The sequence below is a fragment of the Aethalodelphis obliquidens genome, unplaced genomic scaffold (genome assembly GCF_003676395.1).
Source record: "Aethalodelphis obliquidens isolate GAN/ISIS:26980383/991018 unplaced genomic scaffold, ASM367639v1 scaffold33, whole genome shotgun sequence".
In the NCBI taxonomy this organism is placed as follows: domain Eukaryota; kingdom Metazoa; phylum Chordata; class Mammalia; order Artiodactyla; family Delphinidae; genus Aethalodelphis; species Aethalodelphis obliquidens.
The window spans coordinates 13,747,532-13,752,660 of NW_020837977.1; the positions used below are offsets into that span (position 1 = coordinate 13,747,532).

The following is a 5,129-nucleotide window of genomic DNA, read 5'->3' on the forward strand; positions in this document are numbered from 1 at the left end:
TAATAATAGTCTCTATGTCATACAGTAGTTATGAAGCATAAATGAAATAATGCATGTGACGTGCTTAGAGAGGGTCCGATGCACAATCAACAATGAAGTGTTTGAAGAAAGGAGGTTCATAACCAATAACAAGTTTTCAGTGGCTAAAAGGATGAATATTTAACGTTGAGAGTTGACAAGAAGCATGAATAACCTAATTCCAGATGTTTATTTAGAAAGACGAATGAGGAAGCTGAATGACTAGAAGAAAGAGCATTATAGGAGAACATCTTTTGCTGTGTGTATCATAATATAGTCAACATACTTCCAACAACCTCCCACGTTTCTGCCATAAACTCTTCCACTCCCTCCAGAACCAGGCTGATCAGGCTACAGAGGTCTTTATAACTAAAATATCAGAGTCAGAACGAGGGGAAGATGGCGGAAGAGTAAGACGCGGAGATCACCTTCCTCCCCACAGATACACTAAAATATCAGAGTCTTCTTAGAAAACAAAAACTCAATGAAACCGATAAGAAAGGCTCATTGCCACAGTCTTCAATATCGAACCAGTGGAGGCTCTTCATGCTTTGAAGAATATAAGGCAGTCCTGATGTAGACGTTGAGGAATTTTTGAGTGTTGTCTATACTGACCCACTTGCATCAGAATTTTGGCAAACTAGCCTGACTCCTGGAATTTAAACCAGTAAGTAACCTTTTCTCCAATCAGCTTGGCTTTGGGTGTAAATTCTTATTTTATTTTATTTATTTATTTATTTGCGGTATGCGGGCCTCTCACTGTTGTGCCTCTCCCGTTGCGGAGCACAGGCTCCGGACGCGCAGGCTCAGCGGCCATGGCTCACGGGCCCAGCCACTCCGCGGCATGTGGGATCTTCCCGGACCAGGGCACGAACCCGCGTCCCCTGCATCGGCAGGCGGACTCTCAACCACTGCGCCACCAGGGAAGCCCGTAAATTCTTATTTTGCGTAAGCAGATGCTGGCTATTTTCAAGGTATGGAGCTGGCTCATGCAGTGGACACAAAACATTATGTGACGCTTATGCACCGTTTCTTCTAAGGCAACACACACTGCAGGGAACAGTGCCGGCGTCCTCCAGGTGACTGTACCCGATTTCCATGCAGTCCCATTAAAGCGGACTTCACACCGAGCCCCAGGAGTGGAGCTCGTGACCAAGGCCTAAGTCATCAGCTATCTCACTTCCCCATCCTTTGATCTTCGTGGATCATGTGTGACCTAGGCAGAGTCAATGAAATGCAATGACATTTTCGCTGCACCTTCTGGGGAAGAGACTCTCACTCATAACCTTTGACCTAAGACGTAAGAGAATGAGTGGGTTAGCAGGGACCTTTCTGGTACCCACAAAACCCAAGGCTAAAGTCAACGCAGTGGAAGGCAGAACAAAGGAATAAAGTTTTTAAAAGCTGGCAGGTGCCAATGGTAAGCCTGAGCCCTGAATTGAGTCCTGTCTGTAGGTAGCATCCCCTTTCAGCTTTTGAGTCAATAAATTCCCTTTTGGACTAAGCCAGTTTGGGTTGGGCTTTTCTGTAACCGCAACTGAATAATCCCAACTGGCCTTCATCAAAGCCACTCTTCCCAAACGGGAGCTCCACACTCTGATTCCATCCAAGAGATAACTGGTGTCTCTAGAGAACCCACATGTGAATAGAATCAGGGCATATTCAAGAGGGTAAGTGTCTGGGTAAGAAAATCTCTCCTTTGGGGATACCTGTGGTTCACATTTCTGTGTGGGCCAAGAAACTCCTATAAATTTCACCTGTTGACACATTTTCTTTGCGGGCACTTTGCTACTTCAGGGGGAGGAGCCGGAAACAGAGGTGGAGAAGGGAAAGCATGAGGCAAAATGCGAATTATTGTGCAGGAAGCAATATAGCAGATGGCCTTTTCGCAGAGGGCTGGCGTGTGGGTACATGCGGTGTGAATTCACGGTGGAGGAACTAATCAGGCAGTGTTATCTGATCTGGAACAACAAGAAAAAGAAAGGGTCTCTTTCATTTTCCCCTGCTTTGGTATGTCTGAAAGCCCTTATCAGTGTGATAGGGCCTGGAATCACCCAACCAGAAAACCTTGACGGGATTGTGCTAAAGTGGGGACCTGGGATCTGGGTTGTTTTCCAAGGACCAACCGTCATTTCATTTTCAGAATGAATCTGGATTTTTGTTCTGTGAAAACAGGGCAGGTTCTGGATTGAAAACAAAAGTCAGACGTGCTGATGCTTGAATGTAAAGAACTACGGAGTTTCATAACTTCTTCTGAGTAATAGAGGCTCGTCTCCAGCCTGGGGCCGAGGAGGCAGCGGGAGCAGACCCAGAGTCTGTGAGGTTACTTCTCCCGTGAAAAGCAAAAGCCCGAAGCAGGACTCTGAATAATCTAAGTGCAAAGCTGCTCCCATGGAAGGCAACAGAGCTTTCAGGAGGGGCTCTGGCTTCTGGGTACCAGGATGGGTTTCAAACTTGCCTCCATCCCCCACTGTCTCCATGGTGACAGAGAAGTTAGTTATCCTCTCTGAATGTATTTCCTCATCTGTAAACATCAGTTACGTTCTTGAGAGAAGTAAGTGGTTGAATCACATCAAGAGTGTACGGCCCATCGTAAGAACCCACATAAATGGCAACAACACGATTTCAGTTACTCTGGGGAGACTTGGATCAAATACAGGGCTGCAGGTACTGAGACAGGAATACCTTCTTCTCATTTGTCAGGCAGAGGGGGCAAAGTTCAGTTTCTTCTTACTGTGATTTTCTGCAGAATATCAAGAGAAAAACACCAATTTGCCATGAAATTTCTGCATTTTTCTGGCTTCTTCGAAGCTCAGCAAAATCTTGTCCCTAAACCGCTGAACAGCTCTATAATTCCAGACTGGCTAGAGACAAAACCAAGTCAAAAGACTTTCATTGGACCATCAGTTTCTCAAGTATTCCCAAGTATAAGAATTGGGTTTTATTCCTCTTTTTAGGCCAGATACATAGCACGGCACCTTACGGGTTGCTCAAGAAATTTTTATTCTCTTATCTAAGAAAATGAATCCATTCTCAGACCAGCCAACCTAAACTTCTGTTGGAATGTGCTCAAAGAAGCTAGGAAGGATGGAAGGAAGGAAGGGAGGGAGGGAGGGGGGATGGAAGGAAGGAAGGAAGGGAGACTCTCTTGGTGTATTAGTTAGGGTAAGAGCTAAGCTGCTAAGGGCTAATAAAGAAACCCCAAATTCCAGTGGCTTAAAAGCAGATAGGGAGCGGTGCAGTGACGGCGGCGGCAGTGTCGGCGGTGGTTGCTATTTGGAGCCGTTGAGACGCCTCTGCGGCAGCTGGTGGCACAGGTGGCTTGCGTGGACGTGGGCAGAGGCGGCTGGCCCGCCACCGCAGCCCCAGCGCCCACGGCCCCGGCAGGTAGATGAAGTTCCTGATGGAGCTGCAAAACCACCCACAAACAAACTCCCCATTTTCTTTTTTGGAACTCATGAGACTGCTCTTTTAGGCCCAAAGGACATATTTCCTTACTCAGAAAATAAGGGAAAGTACGGCAAACCAAATAAACGAAAAGGCTTTAATGAAGGTTTGTGGGAGACAGATACCAATCCGAAAGTGAAATTTTCAAGTCAACAGGCATCCACTAAACAATCCAATGCGTCATCTGATGTTGAAGTTGAAGAAAAAGAAACTAGTGTCTCAAAGGAAGATACTGACCATGAAGAAAAAGCCAGCAACGAGGATGTGACTCAGGCAGTTGACATAACCACTCCAAAAGCTGCCAGAAGAGGGAGAAAGAGAAAGGAAGAAAAACAAGTAGAAACCGAGGAGGCAGGCGTAGTGACTACAGCAACAGCATCTGTTAATCTGAAAGTGAGTCCTGAAAGAGGATGACCTGCCGCTACAGAAGTCAAGATTCCAAAACCAAGAGGCAGACCCAAAATGGTAAAACAGCCCTGTCCTTCGGAGAGTGACGGTACCTGAAGAAGACAAAAGTAAGAAAAAGGGGCAAGAGGAAAAACAACCTAAAAAGCAGCTTTAAAAGGATGAGGAGGGCCAGAAGGAAGAAGATAACCAAGAAAAGAGCCAGATAAAAAAAAAAGGGGAAAAAGAAGTTGAATCAAAAAGGAAAAATTGGAAGAAAAAAAAAAAGGAAAAATTGGACTTCCCTGGTGGCGCAGTGGTTGAGAGTCCACCTGCCGACGCAGGGGACATGGGTTCGTGCCCCGGTCCGGGAAGATCCCACCTGCCGCGGAGCGGCTGGGCCCGTGAGCCATGGCCGCTGAGCCTGCACATCCGGAGCCTGTGCTCTGCGGCGGGAGAGGCCACAGCAGTGAGAAGCCCGCGTACAGCAAAAAAAAAAAAAAAGGAAAAATTTAGCTAAAACAGGGCTTACATCAACCTCTGATTCTGAAGAGAAAGGGGATGATCAAGAAGGTGAAAAGAAGAGAAAAGGTGTAAGAAACTTTCAGACTGCACATAGAAGGAATATGCTGAAAGGCCAACATGAGAAAGAAACAGTAGATAGAAAATGCAGGCAAGCGGAACAAATGGAAACTGAGCAGCAAACAACATGTAATCTACAGTAATAAAAAATATAGCGCATTTTGGGGCTCAAAGCATTAATCCAGTTACTGAAAAGAGAATACAAGTGGAGCAAACAAGAGGGGAAGATCTTGAGACAGACTCATTGGACTGAATTTCCCCCTCCCCCCCTTGATGGAAGAATGTTCCAGATTCTAAATTGAGGACTTCGTTAATGGCATTATTACTGTGTTATGACTGTTAAAAAACATTTCCTGTAAGATACACACTACATACTAAGGTCAGCCATCATTCCTGTTAAAAGTTTTTTACCAAGCTTAAAATGAAGCTTTGTGTTTGAAAGTTATAATAAGCTCAGATGAAGATGGTGGTTGGACATTATTTCATTTAGAAAATGTAAAAATGCATTTTGTTTTGAAGCTAGGTGTTAAACTGGAGTAGCTACTATTCCCCCAGAGAATGGGGCAGTTGTGCCCTTCCCCTTGACATTCCTTTGTTGTTAAGTTCTTTAGAAGATTAATAATTGTTTTTTAATCCTGTGAGATTAAACAGTAGACTTGTTAAGGAAACAAAAATGAAACTGTAACCAAAATTTTAAA

At 45.0% G+C, this 5,129-nt stretch overlaps 1 pseudogene; it reads left to right on the top strand.

Annotated features, from left to right (window-relative positions):
• Positions 1-417: 417 nt before the first annotated feature.
• On the top strand, positions 418-4,760 carry LOC113631405 (PC4 and SFRS1-interacting protein pseudogene; annotated as a pseudogene).
• Positions 4,761-5,129: the final 369 nt, after the last annotated feature.